This window comes from Giraffa tippelskirchi, chromosome 11, assembly GCF_054371585.1.
Source record: "Giraffa tippelskirchi isolate mGirTip1 chromosome 11, T2T-mGirTip1v1.2.pri, whole genome shotgun sequence".
NCBI classification, from domain to species: Eukaryota; Metazoa; Chordata; class Mammalia; order Artiodactyla; family Giraffidae; genus Giraffa; species Giraffa tippelskirchi.
The window spans coordinates 142,835,503-142,855,159 of record NC_137285.1 but is presented as its reverse complement, the minus strand read 5'-3'; the positions used below and the strand labels follow the sequence as shown (position 1 = coordinate 142,855,159).

General features: G+C 40.3%; 1 long non-coding RNA gene across 1 annotated transcript in view; it reads left to right on the top strand.

Annotated features, from left to right (window-relative positions):
• Window positions 1-6,846: 6,846 nt before the first annotated feature.
• The window catches only part of LOC145527278 (uncharacterized), a 194,577-nt gene continuing 181,766 nt past the window's right edge, over window positions 6,847-19,657 (top strand). The window contains exon 1 of the long non-coding RNA XR_014069627.1: window positions 6,847-7,370. This is a non-coding gene — a long non-coding RNA (uncharacterized LOC145527278). The remainder of the gene's footprint in view (window positions 7,371-19,657) is intronic.

Genomic DNA, 19,657 nt, shown 5'->3' with positions numbered 1-19,657 from the left:
GGATTCTCCAGGCAAGAACACTGGAGTGGGTTGCCATTTCCTTCTCCAATGCATGAAAGTGAAAAGTGAAAGTGTAGTTGCTCAGTCATATCCGACTCTTAGCGACCCTATGGACTGCAGTCTACCAGGCTCCTGCATCCATGGGATTTTCCAGGCAAGAGTACTGGAGTGGGTTGCCATTGCCTTCTCCAATATGCTGTCTAGGTTGGTCATAACTTTTCTTCCAAGGAGCAAGCATCTTTAAATTTCATGGCTGCAGTCACCATCTGCAATGATTTTGGAGCCCAAGAAAATAAAGTCTGCCACTGTTTCCATTGTTTTCCCATCTATTTGCCAGGAAGTTATGGGACCAGATGCCTTAATCTTAGTTTTATGAATGTTGACTTTTAAGCCAACTTTTTCACTCCCCTATTTCACTTTCATCAAGGGGCTCTTTAGTTCTTCTTCACTTTCTACTGTGAGGGTGGTGTCATCTTTGTATCTGATGTTATTGATATTTCTCCTGGCAATCTTGATTCCAGCTTGTGCTTCCTCCAGCCCAGCATTTCTCATGATGTACTCTGCATATAAGTTAAATAAGCAGAGTGACAATATACAGCATTGACGTACTCCTTTCCCAATTTGGAACCAGTCTGTCGTTCCATGTCCAGTTCCAAATGTTGCTTCTTGACCTACATGCAGATTTCTCAGGAGGCAGGTCAGGTGGTCTGATATTCCCATCTCTTTTAGAATTTTCCACAGTTTGTTGTGATACACATGGTCAAAGGCTTTGCCATAGTCAATAAAGCAGAAGTACATATTTTTTCTGGAACTCTCTTGCTTTTTGATGATCCAGCAGATGTTGGCAATTTGATCTCTGGTTCCTCTGCCTTTTCTAAATCCAGCTTGAACATCTGAAAGTTCATGGTTCACATACTGTTGAAGCCTGACTTGGAGAATTTTGAGCATTACTTTACTAGCATGAGATGAGTGCATTTGTGCAGTAGTTTGAATATTCTTTGGCCTTGCCTTTTTTTGGGATTGGAATAAAAACTGACCTTTTCCAGTCCGGTGGCCACTGCTGAGTTTTCCAAATTTGCTGACATAGTGAGGCAGCACTTTTACAGCATCATCTTTTAGGATTTGAAATAGCTCAACTGGAATTCCATCACCTCTACCAGCTTTGTTCGTAGTGAGGCTTCCTAAGGCCCACTTGACTTTGCCTTCCAGGATGCCTGGCTCTAGGTGAGTGATCACATCATCGTAATTATCTGGGTCATGAAGATCTTTTTTGTATAGTTCTTCTGTGTATTCTTGCCACATCTTCATAATACCTTATACTTCTGTTAGGTCTATACCATTTCTGTCCTTTATTGTGCCCATCTTTGCATGAAATGTTCCCTTGGTATCTCTCTTTTTTTTTTTTTTTTTGGTATCTCTCATTTTCTTGAAGAGATCTCTAGTCTTTCCCATTCCAATTTTTTCCTCTATGTCTTTGCACTGATCACTGAGGAAAGTGTTCTTATCCCTCCTTGCTATTCTTTGGAACTCTGCATTCAAGTGGGTATATCTTTCCTTTTCTCCTTTGCCTTTGACTTCTCTTCTTTTCTCAGCTATTTGTAAGGCCTCCTCAGACAAACATTTTTGCCTTTTTGCATTTCTTTTTCTTGGGGATGGTCTTGATCACTGCCTCCTGTACAATGTCATGAACCTCCATCCATAGTTATTCAGGCACTCTGTCTATCAGATCTAATACCTTGAATTTATTTTTCACTTCCACTGTATAATTGTAAGGGATTTGATTTAGGTCATACCTGAATGGTCTAGTGGTTTTCCCTACTTTCTTCAATTGAAGTCTGAATTTGGCAATAAGGAATTCATGATCTGAGCCATAGTCAGCTCCTGCTATTGTTTTTGCTAACTGTATAGAACTTCTCCATCTTTGACTGCAAAGAATGTAATCAATCTGTTTTTGGTTATTGACCATCTGGTGATGTCCATGTGTAAAATCTTCTCTTATGTTGTTGAAAGAGGGTGTTAGCTATGACCAGTGAGTTCTCTTGGCAAAACTCTGTTAGCCTTTGCCCTGCTTCATTTTGTACTCCAAGGGCAAATTTGCCTGTTACTCCAGGTGTCTCTTGACTTCCTACTTTCGCATTCCAGTCCCCTGTAATGAAAAGGACACCTTTTTTGGGTGTTCTAGAAGGTCTTATAGGTCTTCATAGAACCATTCAACTTCAGCTTCTTCAGCATTATTGTTCAGGGCATAGACTTGGAATACTGTGATATTGAATGATTTGCCTTGGAAACAAACAGAGATCATTCTGTTGTTTTTGAGACTGCATCCAAGTACTGCATTTTGGACTCTCTTGCTGCCTATGAGAGCTAGTCCTTTTCTTCTAAGGAATTCTTGCCCATAGTAGTAGATATAATGGTCATCTGAGTCAAATTCACTTATTCCAGTCCATTTTAGTTCACTGATTCCTACAATGTTGGTGTTCACTCTTGCCGTTTCCTGTTTGACAACTACCAATTTGCCTTGATTCACGGACCTAACATTCCAGGTTCCTATGCAATATTGTTCTTTACAGCATCAGACTTTAATTCCATCACTGGTCACATCCACAACTGGGTGGTGTTTTTGCTTTGGCTCCGTCTCTTTATTCTTTCTGGAATTGTTTCTCCACTGTTGTCCAGTAGCATATTGGGCACATACTGACCTGGGAAGTTCATCTTCCGGTGTCCTATCTTTTTGCCTTTTCATACTGTTCATGGGGTTCTCAAGGCAAGAATACTGAAGTGGTTTGCCATTCCCTTCTCCAGTGGACCACGTTTTGTCAGAACTCTCCACCATGACCCATCCGTCTTGGGTGGCCCTACACAGCATGGCTCATAGTTTCATTGAGTTAGACAAGGCTGTGGTCTATGTGATCAGATTGGTTAATTTTCTGTGATTGTGATTTTCATTCTGTTTGCCCTCTGATGGATTAGAATAGAGGCTTATGGAAGCTTCCTGATGGGAGAGACTGACTGAGGGGGAAACTGGGTCCTGTTCTGATGGGCGGGGCCATGCTCAGTAAATCTTTAATCCAATTTTCTGTTGATGGGCGGGGCTGTGTTCCCTCCCTGTTTTTTGACCTGAGGCCAAACTATGGTGGAGGTAATGAAGATGCAGTCAGTGCTCCCGACCCTGCAGCAGGCCACCACTGACCCACGCCTCTGCCTCAGACTCCTGGACACTCTCGGGCCAGTCTGGGTCAGTCTCTTGTGGGGTCCATGCTCCTTTCTCTGGGTCCTGGTGTACACAAGATGTTGTTTGTGCCCTCCAAGAGTCTGTTTTCCAGTCCTGTGTAAGTTCTGGCAGCTCTGTGGTTGGGTTGATGGCGACCTCCTCCAAGAAGGCTGATGCCATACCCTTGTTTGCTGCACCCAGAGCCCCTGCCCCTGTGGCAGGCCGCTGCTGACCCGTACCTTTGCAGAAGACACTCAAACACTCAAAAGGCATGTCTGGCTCAGTCTCTGTGGAGTCTCCTGGTGAGCTCAGGTTTTGTTTGAACCCTCTGAACATCCTTGGCAGGTATGGGGTTTGATTCTAGATGTGATTTTGCCCCTCCTACCGTCTTGCTGGGGCTTCATTTTTGCCCCGGTCACGGGGTATCTTTTTTGGTGGTATCCAACATTCTCCTGTCCACGATTGTTAAGCAGTGAGTTGTAATTTTGGAGTTCTTACAGGAGAAGATAAGCACACGACCATCTACATCTCTATTGTGGTTATTTCTCTTCTCTTCTATTGTGACTGTATTGTTGTTTATAAAAATCCTACATTTTTCTGGCCATTCCCAATATCTTTGTATAGTTTCCCTCTCTTGCTTGAGCTCTCCCACCACCTTGTCAAGGTCTTTCTTCACTGTGCTAAAGAATGTTGGGCACTCTTCATCCTCCTGTCTTTATTGCTGCCTTCTACCTATTCTTTCTCTATTCAAAATCACCTTTTTATCTGCATTTCTCTGATAATAAGTGATTTTCAACATCTTTTCATGTGCTTCTTTATCATCTGTATGTCTTATTTGGAGAAATGCTAGTTTAGGTCTTCCCCCAATTTTTAATTGGGATTGTTTGGGGTTTTTTTGATACTACATAGAGCTGTTTTTATATTTTGGAGATTAATCCCTTGTCAGTTGCTTCATTTGCAAATACTTTCTCCCTTTGTGAGGGTTGTCTTTTCCTCTCATTTATCATTTTCTTTGCTGTGGAAAAGCTTTTAAGTTTAATTAGGTCCCGTTTATTTTTGTTTTTATTTTCATTACTCTAGGAGGTGGGTCAAAAAAGATTTTGCTGTGATTTGTGTCAAAGAGTGTTCTTCCTATGTTCTCTTCTAAGAGTTTTATAGTATCTGGTCTTATATTTAGATATTTAAACCATTTTGAGTATATTTTTTGTATGGTGTTAGGGAGTGTTCTAATTTCATTCTTTTACATGTAGCTGTCCAGTTTTCCCAGCACCACCCACTAATTATTAGAGAAATGCAGGTCAAAACTGCAATGAGGCATCACCTCACACCAGTCAAAATGGCCATCATAAAAAAAAAATCTACAAACAGTAAATGCTAGAGAGAGTATAGAGAAAAGGGACCCCTCTTGCACTGTTGGTGGGAATATAAATTGATACAGTCACTATGGAGAACACTATGGAGGTTCCTTAAAAAGCTAAAAATAGAACTACCATATGGCCCAGCAACCCCACTACTGGGCACATATCTGGAGAAAGCCATAGTTCAAAAAGTCACATGCACCCCAGTGTTCACTATGGTAGTATTTCCAATAAGTAGGACCTGGAAGCAGCCTAAATGTACATTGACAGATTAATAGATGAAGTTGTGGTACATATATACAATGGAATATTATTCAGCTATAAAAAGGAACCAAACTGGGTCCTTTGTAGAGATGTGGATGGACCTAGAGTCTATCTTACAGAGTGAAATAAGTCAGAAAGAGAAAAAAATTGTATATTAATATGCATATGTGGAATCTAGAAAAATGGTATCAATGAACCTATTTGCAAGGCAGGAACAGAGATACAGATGTAAAAACAGATATGTGGACATGGAGAGATGTGGACATGGAGAGGGGGAAGGAAGGTGACATGGGATGGGAGAGGAGGGTTGACATCTGTACACTACTTTGTGTGAGGGCTTTCCAGGTGTCGCTGGTGGTAAAGAACCTGCCTGCCACTGCCGGAGGTGTAAGAGATGCGGGTTCAGTCCCTGGATCAGGAAGATTCCCCACTCCAGTGTTCATGCTTAGAGAATCTCATGGACGGAGGAGCCTGGCGGGTTGTAGTTCATGGGCTCAGAGAGAGTCAGACACAGCTGAAGTGACTTACACAGCACACACCGTGTCTAAAGTAGACAGCTGGTGGGCAGCTGCTGTGCAGCCCAGGGAGTTCCGCTCAGTGCTCTTTGGTGACTTAGGTGGGTGAGATGGAGTGGGGCAGAAGGGAGACCCAAGAGGGAGGGGATATATATGCATGTAGCTGATTAGTTTTGATGTACAGCAGAAACTAACACAGCATTGTAAAGAAACTATATTCCAATTTTTTAAAAAGGGAAAAAATCATGTTTTCACTCCCGATTTCTCTTCTTTCAAGAAGATTTCCCTGATTATACTAGTCAAAGCTACAGCTTCCTTCTCTTAACCATTCTTATATCAAAACTATACTTACTTGTTTTAATGTGACTGATGTTATTTTCTCAACTAGATTGTCCATTCTTGGAGGTTGTCCATACTTTGGTTCAGCAAATATATAGAGTTATGTTGTTCGTGTGCTAGATACTGAGCTTAGTGATGTGAAATAAATATGGTCTAGTAGATGAGAAAAAATACTTAATAAAAAAACATGCGTGCAAAAAAATTGGTGTAAAATGGAGAGGGTATTAACAAAAATAGGAATCAAGATCTGTTGGGGTTTAGGAGAGGAAGAGCTGCCTTCCAGTTGGGAATATGAGAGGAAGATTTTCTGATGTGGCAGTACTTGTATTCTTGAAAGATGGTTAGGATGTGGGCATACAGAGAATGCTGTAGAGGTCGAATCCCAGTGGCTCTTCATACTTGATCCATTCAGTGACCGTTTGTCTAGGGCTGGTGTTGATGAACTTTTTTGGCAAAGGTCTAGATAGTTAAATATTTTAAGTATGGTCTCTGTGTCAGCTACTCAATTCTGCCTTTGTGGTGTGGAAGCAACCATAGACAATAGACAATATGTAAATGAATAGACGTTGTTGTTCAATCGCTCAGTCGTGTCTGACTCTTTGTGACTCCACGGACTACAGCACACCAGGCTTCCCTGTTTGGATGTGTTATAATAAAATCTCAGGTAAAAGAACAGGCAGTGATTCAGAGCATAGACTGTTGGTGTAGTTTGCCAACTCCTTGTTCAGGGTGTTACATGACTGAATATGTAATGGAACATATAATAGCTTCATCAATGCTCAAAACTAGTAAAAACTAGAAATAATTTGCTGAAATGCTGACAGTAGTTGTCTTTGATTACTGGAGCTACAAATATTTTGTTCTTCTATCTACTTTTTGATTTTCTCCAGACACTTTATGAGGACAGACTTTATTTACAAAATTAAGTATAGATAGTGGGCAGTATGGGCTTCCCCAGTGGCTCAGCAGTAAAGAACCCACCTGTAATGCAGGAGCTGCAGGAGACGGGTTTGATCCCTGGGTGGGGAAGATGCCCTGGAGGAGGGCATGGCAACCCACTTCAGTATTCTTGGAGAATCCCCATGACAAAGGCGGGCAACAGTCCATAGGGTCACAAAGAGTTGACACGACTGAAGTGAGTTAACACACACACACACACACACACACACAGTTGGCAGTATACAGAACCTAGACTTTGGCATATAGATTTTCAGATCATACTTAAGGTTGCCACATCAGTACCTTTTCTGCAGGTATTACCCCTAGTGCTAAAGAATCTGTTGTCCTTGGAATGCCAGCTCAAGATCCAGCAGACAAACTTGCATCACAATCGGGCTGTTTCTTCTGCTGCCCTCTGTCATCAGCTCCACAGAGCCATTATGTTGCTCAAGAAACATTACAGCAAAAGGCCGCCTAGGCGGAAACTAAATTGATTTTCTGATTCCACCCTTAACCCTCTTTTTTGTGGTCTCTGAAAGGAGCCCAGAGTTTTTATAGCACTCTGTGTGACATGCTGCCAAGTCAGATAGGAGATAGAATAATTGAGGACTTAGCCTTCACCTCAGATCACCGCAATGTCAATGAAATATGGTCAAACAACAACAGTTGCCTGATTAGAAGTGAGCTTAGGAAGCAGACGGTAGGCTTTAAATTCTAAGGTGGAAGTGCTGCTAATGATAAGAGGTATGACTTCTTAAGTACCTTCACTGTACTTTGCTTAGCATGTTTCCTTGACTTTCAAAACAATGCTTCAGGATAGGTATGGCTATCCCCATTTGACAGGTAGGGAAATTGAGGTTTAGAAACGTATAGTGGTTTGCTCAAGGTTATGACTTTACTTAGTAAAGTTGAGATTTGAACCCAGATCTGCCTGATTTCAAAGGCTATTCATTACACTTTGCCACTCTGCTTCCTCCTGGCCCTTCTTTCCTTCACTGCAAGAGGTTTGTGCCCACAGTTGAGTCTCAGAGTGACCTTGACATGCTTGAGCAGTCTTCCCTCAAGTCTTCCTGCTCAGGGAAGAGAGTATATGACAAGCTAAGTAACTATAGATAGCATGTGAGAAATCAAATAGATTTGGAGGGCAGGATTCAAAGACATTTGATTGAGCTTAATTAAATTTAGACTATGGGCAAGAGAATAAATTCTTAGGAGAAGATGAGAGAATACCTCTCATCTTTTTTTTTTTTTTTCAGACCAAATGGTACTGCCCGTTTTCAGACCCTATTGTCATGGCCCTGTAAAGAACACTAATGGCTAAAGAAAATTTTGTGAGTTGAAAACAAACTTCGGGATGGGTTTTATAATAAGATTTTCTTAGTTTAAATTCAAAGTTTTTCAGTTACTATGTGTATGTATGTATTAGGTTTCTCCAGACAAACAGAACCACTAGGAAATATGTATATACATATACGTGAGAGACAAGGAGAGAGAGATTCTAAAGAATTGGCTTATATGATCCTGGGGCCTGGGAAGTCTGGATTTTACAGGGTAGGCCAGCAGGCTGGAGACCCAGGAAAGAGCTGATATTGCAGCTCAAGTCTGAAGGCAGGCTGGAGGCAGAATTTTATCTTTTTCAGGGATCTCAGTCTATTTTCTCTTAATATCTTCAGTATATTAGATGAGACCTTCCTCCATTATGGTGAATAATCTTTTGTACTCAAATTCTACTGATTTAAATGTTAACTTCATCTTAAAAAAATACCTTCACAGCAACATCTAGACTTATACTTCACAAGCTATCTGGGCACCATGACCTAGTCAAGGTGACTCGTATAACTGATCCTCACTTTATGTAAACATCCATAAGAATTCAGCCGCTCAGATCTTGTTTCCTTACGTTGAGTGAGACTGATAATAGTATCGGCAGTATAAGGATTGCTGTGAGGCTTGAATGAGCTCATGTGTACACATCAGAGTGCTGGGACCTTGTAAGTGCTCAGTAGCTAATACTGTATGTGCTCAGTTGCTCAGTCGTGTCTGACTCTTTGCAACCCCCTGGACTACAGCCCACCAGGCTCCTGTTTCCATGGAATTTTCCGGGAAGGAATACTGGGGTTGCTATTTCCTGCTCCAGGGGATCCTCCCATCTCAGGGATCAAACTCATGTCTCTGGGATCTCCTGCATTGCAGGTGGATACTTTACTACTCTGCCACCTGGAAAGTCCCAATAATGTATATTATTATTATTATTATTATTGTTAGTGACATTATTATTTTTCACTAACATTTTTCAAATTTGGAAGCACCAAGAGTTTTGCTTTACAAGTTGGGTTTCTCTTTCTGCCTGAAGTCTTTGATTTTATTTTCCTAGTTGGCTTATAAGCTATTTTGTTATTTATTAATGTGTACCCAAGAGCCTGTGCTCTGAACCAAAGATTTGTTTTCATTTTTATTGACTTATAATACATACAATATTATATTAGTTTCAAGTGTGCAGTGTAGTGATTCATTATTTTTATATGTTATGTAATGATCACCATGATAAGTCTAGTTGTCATCTGTTGCCCTACAATGGTATCACAGTATTATTGACTGGAATCCCTATGCTGTGCATTACACGCCTGTGGTGACTTATTTATTTTATAACCGAGCTTTGTACCTCTTAATCCCCTCCCCCTGTTTCTCCCATCCCCCATTCCCTCCTCTCTGGCAACCACCAGTTTGTACTCTTGTATCTGTGAGTTTGTTTCTGTTTTATCTGTGACATTTGCTTTTCAGATTCCAAACGTAAGTGAAAATATAAGTGAAATATGGTATTTCTCTTTCTCTGTTTGGCTTATTAATATTTCACTTATAATAATACCCTCTAGGTCCATCCATGTTGTCACAAATGACAAGATCTGATCCTTTTTATGGCTGAAGACTATTTCATTGTATATATATATATAATTCATTGTATATATATTAAATCTATATGATTTTTATATGAAATATGCCTGAAATATATTTCATTGTATATATATATATATGTATATATACCACATTTTCTTTATCCATTCATCTATTAATTCATCTGTTAATGGACACTTAGGTAGCTTCCATATCTTGTTTATTGTAAATTATGTTGCAATGAATATAAAGGTGCATAAATCTTTTCAAATTAGTGTTTTCACATACTTCATGTAAGTACCCAGAAGTACTGGATACTTATATGCTGGATTGTATGGTAGTTCTAGTCTTAATTTTTTGAGGAAACTCCATACTGTTTTCCACAGTGATTGTACCAATTTACATTCCCACGAACAGGGCATAAGGATTCACTTCTCTCCACCTCCTCCCCAACACTTGTTATTTCTTGTCTTTTGGTAGGTGTGAGGTGATATCTCACTGTGGTTTTGATTTGCATTTCCCTGATGATTAGTGCTGTTGAGCATCTTTGAAGTTCCTGTTGGCCATCTGTATGTCTTCTTTGGAAAAATGTCTATTCAGATCCTCTGCCCATTATTTAATCAGATTATTTTTTATATTGAGTTGTATGAGTTCTTTACATTTTAGCTAATATTTTTTCAGTGAGATTGCAAACTCCTCTTAAGTTTCTCTAGCTAAAATATTAAGAAACATGGAGAACTTTATGCATTGCTGATTTCCCTTAAAAGTGTCCTCTTTCTATTGTGAGGGGAAGTTGAGAATTACCATTTATTAAATCTGAAATAAACAGAGCCCAGAGAAGTCAAGGGTGGCATGATTGGCGCTGGGTCAAACCACAAGTCAAGCAGAAATAGTTCAGGGTCTTCAGCCTCTGTGTGGCACTTCCCATTAGACTGTCATCATCTATCTTGTCCCATTTCCTTGCAGATGGAGCTGTGTCTGCAGGGTATTTCCCAGGAAATTCACATGTAAACCCCAGTGGTGAAGTAAGGCTCCTTTTTCAGTACGATCTGAAATGTCAAAGCAGTTGGAGTGTTCAGAAGGTCAAACATTCTCAAAGTTGAGAGTGATTTTGGTCTCTGTGCTTTAATTAAAAGGATATGTTTTTAAGGTAACCAACCTTCCTGGGTTGGTTCCCAGTAAGGGTCCTTCTGCTTGCTGTCATTTGAACCAACTGAATGAGACCGAGTTTGGTTCAGAAGCAAAGGAAAGTTGTATTCTGTGATCAAAGAATAGAGAGATGACGCTCCCGGTGTCGGGTGCAGGCACTCCCTGAAAGGCTATGAGAAGGGCTGCTTTACTAGGTTCTGTCAGCAGGGAGAGGGTTGAACTCTCGCGGGACAGTCACCGCCGAGCTGCTCACGCTCCAGATCACATACACAGCCTGCTGCTGCCATCTTGAATTGTGGTGTCCTGGGCAGCACTTCTACACATGGCTGGAGTTGAAGTATTTGTTGAGCCCAGCTGTTTCGCATTAAGAACACTGGCCTGAAGTGCTGGTGACAAAGTGTCTGCAAGCCACATCCTGTGAACAAACAAAACTAGACCAAACATCAGGGAAAAAGAAAAATGTTTAGACTTTATCACCTAGATTTCAATTTTTATTTCCTGGGAATTGTAAATGGACTTTGTCCGAGATATTAATGGACCAGTTAACCAACTTGTTGTGATGATGAGGAATATTATGGTGGTTTAAAGTATGTGCTCTGGAGCCAGGATGTGTGTGTGTGTGTGTGTGTGTGTGTGTGTGTGTGTGTGTGTGTGTGTCTCAGTTATGTCCAACTCTTTGTGACCCCATGAACTGTAGCCCACCAGGCTCCTCTGTCCATGGGATTCTCCAGGCAAGAATACTGGAGTGAGTTGCCATGTCCTTCTCCAGCGGATCTTCCTGACCCAGGAATTGAATCTGGGTCTGCTGCATTGCAGGCAAATTCTTGACCGTCTGAGCCACCAGGGAAGTGCAGTGCTTAGGTTCAAATCCTGGCCATGTGACTTTTCAGTCGTGCCATCTCAGTTTCCTGAATTGTAGCGTCAGAGAGAATATTACAGAACCTCTGTCATAGGCACTGTGGTGGTTCTAAAGCAGTGCATGGGAAGTAGTCAGTGTTCACTAGTTTATTTTCATCATTGTTGCCACTACAGTCACCACTATTCAGGTAGTATTTTCCATATATAGTGTCTATCAATCCTGACTTTTGCCCTCCAGAGTTTACAGTTTAAAACAGAATATGAATTAGCAAGGCCCACTTCTTTGGAAGTAGCAAAATTCTAACTCAATTCAATACCAAACTAATTTAAGCCAGAAGGGGAATTTATAGGTGTGCTTGTAATCAGAAACCCAGAGGTTTCTGAGGAGTCTCTCTTTTCCTCTTTAATCTTCTTTTTTTTCCCCTTTTCACCAGCTTTATTTTCTGAGCCTGGCCTGTCCATGGAGTGGAGGACATGCTCTCCAGAAACTTTGCTTTTATGTGCTTCTACTTTCATGATCAGAGTGGAAAAGGCGCTTTCATGCTATCTTTACCTTGAAAAATTCCAAGAAATCACTGTGACTGACTGGTCACTGGTCCCGGTGGGTGACTGGTCTAACCTAGGTTATGTGCCAAATCCTATAGGTAGGGACAGGCCCTATTTCCACTAAAGAGTTATAAAAATTATCAAATGGAAAAGGGCCTTAAAAGTCATGTTTGTCTGGTGTTGTCCAAAACTCAGATTGTATAGGATTGTTCGGCTTGGCCTGATGTTGACAATGTGCAGTGATGTAGTTCTTACCCTATTTTCTGCTACTTCCCGCTTACATGTTCATTACATTTTCGAAGGACGTGTGGTGATTTTATATTAGCCGATAGTGGAAGGGTCTGAAAGCTTTTGGAGGCAGGGCTGTATATGTATGATTTAAAAAGACCTCTTTGGGCTCCTTATTCATACTTTGGCCGGCAGCTGGGGAGACAGCTGGGCTGGATATGAGGTGCCTCCTCCCTTACCATTCCCAGGTTGAGAGCCACTAAGGTAGACTCTCTTGATACAGTGACTTTAATGCAAAGGCACTGGGAGAAGACAAATGAGAGTCAGTAGAAAGTGTAAACTGTAGATTGTGTTTGAAGAAATGCCCATTTTGCAACTTAAGCGTGCAATTTAAAAAATTAATATCAACTATAGTGTTTCCAGGTGGACCTCCTGAAGAGGTCCCTCTTCAGCACTAACAAAGCTATATGTTATGTTGCATAACCTTTACAAAGATTATGCAAGTTTTTTGTAAAGAGTGCTGTTCAGTAATGAAAACACGTATATTCTGTAGCAGGTTAAGCATTTTCTCTTGAGATTTTGTTCAAACTTTAAATTTGCCAAGCAAAAGAATTTTGAAGAAACGAGTGCTGAGTGAAGCCATAAGGCCAAGTCGGAAAGAACTTGAAAGCGTTTTTGTAGTTGAGTGGAGGGAGGGGCCAGGGACTACATGATTCAACATTTAAAATTTCACTTAATCCGCATATTTTAATGTGGTACTTTAACTTCACTTGATTCAAGTGACCATTTGAGAGTGTTTTTGAATCAACCTCCTCATAGGGTAAATCCCTAGTTTTCCAACAGGAATGGTAGTGACGTTTGACAGTGTGATCCTGGATTTAAATACTTTGCTGTAAGGATATTCAATTTTCTTTCCGAACTGTGAACATATACACCTCATCTTTCAGAGTTAGGTGGCATTTCTCATTCTAGAGCGTTTCTGAGATTGTGTAGCATGAATCATCTACTTTGAGGGCTTCCCAGAGCTAGCTTCAATTTCAGATTCATTTGAGATACAAGAAAACTACTATATGTCTACTTACTTTCCATCTTCCAATATTCTGTATCCTTTCCTATAACCTTTGCTTCTGTGGGTCTCTGATAGAAAAATCACTTTATTGTCATTTTAGTGATATTGTCATGATAACTAGATGTTGTCACCAGCTTCTTCCGTTTAGTAATATAGGTTGAACGTATTCTCTTGTATTTTTATATTCTTAGATAAGATAGTTGAATATTTATATAGAATTTATAATTGGGGTAAACTATAGTCCATTTAGTTACTGTATTCTTATGCATATTTATATTCAAATGTTTATGATTATAAAAATAATGTGATAAAAATCCTTGTGACTGCATCTTTGTGCATTTGGTTATGTCCTTGGGATAAAAGATGACACTTGAAAACATTTGGTACATGTGTGGGAGTGAGTGTATTTATCCATGCTCTTGAATCCCTGAGTGTACACTCAGTCATTCTCTTCTGCCAGTTGAAGAATTTGGATGAGAGTTTGCGAATCATGGCTCTATCAGGCTGTCATGAAATCAATTTAGATTTGTTTGGACTTATATTTTAATAACAAACACTTTAATGGTGTTGGAGAACTCACAGTTTATCAGGAAATAAATCATGCTGTTGACATTTAGAGATGTAGCCCCAGTCTTTTTTTAAAACAGTCTTATTAAGATAAAATTGATATACAAAAAACTGCACGTTTAATGTAAACATTTTTATGAGTTTGGACATATGCATACATTTATTAGTACCTTATTAGGTAATACATATCCATTACCTCTCAAAGTTTTCTTTGCTTTCCCTTTTTTTAAGAAGAAAACTTTACATGTATTGTATTCTCCTAACAAAAATTTTAAGTGTACAGTACCACATTGTTAACTATAGATACTCTGTTGCCTCAAATCTTTTGATGTACTTTAGAAAATTGGAAAGCCTTAATTGAGGAGTTAGAGGTGGTGATCATGTGGTAGTATCAATGAACAACTGTCCCCAGTCTAATTCAAACTTTATTGATGTGAACTCCAAGGTGTTTGCATTCATTCATTCATTCATCATTTAACCAACAATTTCTTACTGAGCATTTGCCATGTGACAGGCACTATCTAGGGGCAAGATCTAGAAAACTGAATAAAACATCCTGGCTCATATTTGCATAGAGTGTATTATTTAATCAGAGACAGAAGGGAAAATAGACTTTGCTGCTGCTGCTGCTAAGTCGCTTCAGTTGTGTCCGACTCTGTGCGACCCCATAGACAGCAGCCCACCAGGCTCCGCTGTTCCTGGGATTCTCCAGGCAAGAACACTGGAGTGGGTTGCCATTTCCTTCTCCAGTGCATGAACGGGAAAAGTGAAAGTGAAGTCGCTCAGTCGTGTCTGACTCTTAGCGACCCCATGGACTGTAGCCTACCAGGCTCCTTCATCCATGGGATTTTCCAGGCAAGAGTACTGGAGTGGGGTGCCATTGCCTTCTCTGAATAGACTTTGAGGGTGTAACAAAATTTTTCAAGGTCTGTAGCAGCAGCAGCAGTTAACAAGTGTCATAGTCAGGTTCACCCTGATGGATGCCAAGACTATGCTTCAACCTGCACTGCCTCCCCAACAACCCCAGAGTGTAAGAAATTAGAAAGTGTCCAAAAGTAGGAAATACACTGCAACAGTTATGCCTCACACAAACATAACATGAAAGTGCCTAAAGTTTCCTATTGATTACAGTGTGATTTTATAATACAGACACAGGCTTCCAAATAAGCCAAGGGAAGACTAGCTTTTTATAGAACTTATACTCTGGCCAAGGCAAGTTGCTAGTCCTTGAAGCTATGCTAAAGCTAATAATTATGCCTGTTTTACAGATAAGAAATAGATTTGGGGGAAAAAAGTAAAGCTTTTCTTTCTTTTTTTCCCCTTCTCCCACCAAGTCCCACAAAGTTGCAGAGGTAGGATTTTGCCCAAGGCATATTTGGCCCCAAACTCATACTACCTCCAACAAATTAGGATCAGTGACTCAGGAAACACCTGAAGATTTGAGGACCTTAGAGATAATAGAAAAAATCTGAAAGATTAGATTAGCAACCTGATAGAGTTGCTAGTCTTTATTTTGTCAGGTAAGGGAAAATGGATGTATTTCAACCCTTCATTATGCCTCCTGAAGCTTTTAAAATTCATTCCCACATGTCATATTCATCAAGAAACTGAGAAAATAGAGTTTTGCTCATTTTACTATTATGTCCACGTGGCCCAAATTGAAAGTACTTGGCAATGGGTCATTGTGACTTCAAGTAGGGAGTGACTTCCCAGACACTTTGAGAGAAGTACTACTGTAGTATTGATACTTAGAAATTTCATTGCTGTCTTGGATAGTAGAATGAGTGTGCTTATTAAATATCTCATTGACAGGAAGTTGGATGTGTTGGCTAATGCCTTGGAAACAAGATGGCAATTGAAAATGACCTTAACAATTGGGAGAAGTGGGAAGATAGAAAAAGGGTGAAATTCAATAGCTTGAAAAATTGATGGTGGAAAGAAATATCAATATACTTCACCGTTTTGTTAAATTTATCAAATGTAAGAATATCAGGGCTGTTGGCCCATGGTGGTATTGCCAATGATGATGATGATTATTAAAGGTAACGTCGCAAGTTTTCTAGGAGAGAACAGTAAAAAATCAATGGAAGAATAATTGATTTTCATGGCTGTGTGAAAGACTAGATGATTTAAACGTTGGTACAGATTTGTCTTGAATGGCAGCTTGTGACTGAGTCGTGTTTAATCAAGTCTTTCCAGCTATGATACTTAAGTTGAATTCTCTGTTTTTTCTTCCCCAGAAGAAGCTATGTGTCTAAAAACTAAGTAGTAGGAGAAATCCATTTTACGATTGGACTTTATAGGAAATGTAAGGTTGGGGATCCAAGGTTATGACTAAGCCTCTTTTAAAACATAAGATGGCACATAATTTTAGTGTGTGATAGTCAAGCAAAAAATGGCAGTTCACGCAGATAGGCAATGATGTATACCAGGGCGTTTCTGACAGGCTAAATAATAACCATTCATGATTCTCTTTCCTGTATATCTGTTTCTAACCATTGAGATGTATAGCAGGTTCTGTTTTATAACTGATCAAGAAGGTAGATCAAATTGCCAACATCCATTGGATAATCAAAAAAGCAAGAGAGTTCCAGAAAAACATCTACTTCTGCTTTCTTGACTACGCCAAAGCCTTTGACTGTGTGGATCACAACAAACTGTGGAAAATTCTTCAAGAGATGGGAATACCAGACCACCTGATCTGCCTCCTGAGAAATCTGTATGCAGGTCAACAAACAACAGTTAGAACTGGACATGGAACAACAGACTGGTTCCAAATAGGGAAAGGAGTACATCAAGGCTGTATATTGTCACCCTGCTTATTTAATTTATATGCAGAGTACATCATGCAAAATGCTGGGCTGGATGAAGCATAAGCTGGAATGAAGATTGCAGGGAGAAATATCAATAGCCTCAGATATGCAGATGACACCACTTTTATGGCAGAAAAGAAGAAGAACTAAAGAGCCTGTTGATGAAAGTGAAAGAGGAGAGTGAAAAAGTTGACTTAAAAGTCAACATTCAGAAAACTAAGATCATGGCATCCAGTCCCATCTCTTCATGGCAAATAGATGGGGAAACAATGGAAACAGTGAGAGACTTAATTTTCTTGGGCTCCAAAATCACTACAGATGGTGACTGCAGCCATGAAATTAAAAGACACTTATTCCTCGGAAGAAAAGCTATGACCAACCTAGACAGAATATTAAAAAGCAGAAACATTACTTTGCCAGCAAAGGTCCATCTAGTCAAAGCTATGGTTTTTCCAGTAGTCATGGATGGATGTGAGATTTGGACTATAAAGAAACTAAGTGCCGAAGATGCTTTTGAACTGTGGTTCTGGAGAAGACTCTTGACAGACCCTTGGACTGCTAGGAGATCCAACTAGTCCATCCTAAAGGAAATCAGTCCTGAATATTCATTGGAAGGACTGATGCAGAGCTGAAACTCTAATCCTTTGGACACCTGATGCAAAGAACTGACTCACTGGAAAAGATTCTGATGCTGGGAAAGATTGGAGGTGGGAGGAGAAGGGGATGACAGAGGATAAGATGGTTGGATGGCATCACCGACTCTGTGGATATGAATTTGAGTAAACTCTGGGAGTTGGTTGTGGACGGTGAAGCCTGGCATGCTGCAGTCCATGGGGTCACAAAAAGTCAGACACAACTGAGCGACTGAACTGAAGAAGGCAGAAGTTTTTTTGGCGGGGTAGACCAATAGAAGGGGATAGAGTGATGTTTAAGTGTCTATTTTGGGCCAGGACACCTGGGTTGGCTTTGAAATTCTGTGGTTAGGACAATTAGGACCAAAATATGATCAGATTTTTTGTGAGACTCTAAGCATAGGCAGAACTTTATCAAGGCCTAATAACTAAACTTGGCAAAGAGTTTATAAGGAAGCCCCTCTTTCTCATTTCTGTACGAGGCCCAGAAAGACTCTGGCACTCCAAAGGTTAGAAGAATTATTATTCAGAATGCTTTCAGTTTCAGATAATAGTAAAAGTCACCCTAAATTGATGAAAGCAAAAAATAACGTCTGTTAGCTCTCTTAATAGAAGTATTTAGGACTATATCTTCTGGCTTCAGGCATAGTTAGATCCAGAGGCTCAAATGAGGTCATCACTGCTTGATATCTCTCTATCCCTCCAACCTGGCTCTTTTCTGTATTGACTCTCTACTCAGATAGCTTAGTTTGACTTCTCTGTGATGGCAGGGTGGCTGCCAGCACTTCTAGCTTTTTATTTTAATCCCTTATTTTCATCTATGGTTATTTGGGTCTGACTCTTAACTATTCTGAAAGGGGTCACATGTTGGTATTGTAGTCAGGCAGCCAAACTACCCAGACTGACAGTGGTGGAGACATGATTCATCAACAGGACTAGGAGGTACTGTTCCTAGAGGTGGAAACCAGCAGTATCAACAAACGAATGTCCACCAAAGAAGTGAGCTTTGCGGGGTGTAGGGACACTACCGTGCGCATGCATATGAGACTTCACGCGATGGATGTGGACTCCAGGGAACTAAGACCTCCCCAGATGTCTCCTCAGGCAGGAATGTGGGCTAAAGGGAAGCAGAAGAGAAGCGGATGTTGCGGTGGGTATGCCTCACAAACTGGGATGTGTCTCTCTAAGATCTCTAAGAAGGAAGGGGAGGTCTTTGAGGGGAGATTAATTTTTAGCAATTAGAGTAAAGGGGAGTGGCACTATAAGAAATTGGTCATTGTAAGAAAATGTAGCTATGGTTTGCAGTTATAGGCTGATGAAGTGCATAGAATTTGGGTTGTGACACAGTTCTTTTTGTGGGATTTAGTGTGAAATAAATTGATCATATATGGATTAACTACTTAAAGAAGGAGAGGAGACATGAGACCCAGAAAGCTATTTCCTCTTGAGAATTGTCAATGAGACAATTTGATGACTATGTGAAATGATGCTAATTTTGACACTAAGACCTGGGATGATTTGCAATTTCCTTATACTTGATCTAAAATTATTAGAATGGTAATAGCTCAAAGTTTATTGCTATGTACTAGGCACCATTCTAAGCACTTTCCATGAATTATCTTAGTCGGATTCTTGTGGTAACTCTAGGCGTAGGTAATATTGTTATTACCATATATATGATGGCAAAACTGTCATACAGACAGTCTAAATCCTGTCCTGGACCAGGACCCCCATGGCTGGTAAGTAGCAAAGCCAAGACAGAAACTTCAGACTGTCTAATTCTAGCACCCAGGTGCAAGCCATGTATTCTCTCCAGGAGAACAAAGGCAGGCTTGCTGCTTGTGGATATGAATCTGCTGAGGCTAGAATGGGGCAGGGGCTTCATTCTTTGTCCTTCCCTTCCTCTCACCCTCCCTTTCTTCCTTGCTTTCTTCTTCCCTCCTTCCCTTCCTTCACCCTCTTCTCCCTTCTTCCTTTTCATTCTCTTTCTCTTATTATTCATTGGCCTAAAAACTCTGGACAGTTTCCTACACTGAAGCTATACCTCCCCTCTCCCCAGTTATGAAATAGATTGACCCTTGCTTGGATACCTACATATTTCAGACTTCTGGATGGGAAGTCTAAAGGCTCATTCTTACATAAAATTAGAGTGACGTATTAATGTAGCATGAAATGGGATCATCTTGTTCAACTTCCGCCTTTTGAACTCTTGATGTATTTTGCTATTTTTCATTTGTGGTGGTACATGTTTTTCACTGTAACTCATTCTGGGGGCAC